Genomic DNA, 834 nt, shown 5'->3' with positions numbered 1-834 from the left:
TGATGAATTGAGTAGTCCACTTGCAAACAGCGTTATGTGATTTTATAATAGAAAGCCATAAATTCGAAAAAAACATCCACGACAACAAGTAACATTCAAATTGAATCTTTTTTATTATTACCTGAAAATTTTGATAAATAAGAGCCTTATAAAATTGTAACATAACATAACATGACAATAGATAACATTAACAGTCTATACGACCTAAAGCAGTTTTCTAAGTTCATCAGAAGATGTATACTTTTGAAAGTTTATAAACAAGTATGACAGCGACTTTTGGAAGAAGAGTTAACATTTAATGCTGATATTTTTTCAGAATATATGTAAAAATATTTTGCACTGTGTTGTTAGTGGACATGAAACTACTATAAATACTGGCACGTAATCCTCCAAAAACTAAAATTCGAAAAAGTTTTACATAGCGCACTTTGCAAGTGGACTACTCAATTATCTGCATATAAAATTCATCAGTATGAACATATTTACATTATTCTGTGAACAGGTAGATTTGCACTTTATCTGTACTACGTTGTTGAGGGTTTTCAAAGGTATCATTTAACCTCAATTCATGTGATTAAACATAGTACTTACTTATATATATATATATCTTCATATACTTAACAAATTATAGCGTTGCGAACTAATTATATATGAATAAAGAAAAATATTAATTTAACAAAAGTATAGAAGTAAATTGAAATTCGTGAATAGATTTACATTATGTACATACACATCTCTATCAAACTAAAGGATAGCATAGCATTAAAATCAATTAAAACTTCAGTGGTCTTCCCTAGACACAATGGATAAAATGCATGGTTATCAGGTTATCTG

The sequence above is a fragment of the Rhagoletis pomonella genome, unplaced genomic scaffold (assembly GCF_013731165.1).
Source record: "Rhagoletis pomonella isolate Grant_MI unplaced genomic scaffold, Rhpom_1.0 Rhpom_scaffold_00002, whole genome shotgun sequence".
In the NCBI taxonomy this organism is placed as follows: Eukaryota; Metazoa; Arthropoda; class Insecta; order Diptera; family Tephritidae; genus Rhagoletis; species Rhagoletis pomonella.
This window is presented reverse-complemented; position numbering follows the sequence as displayed.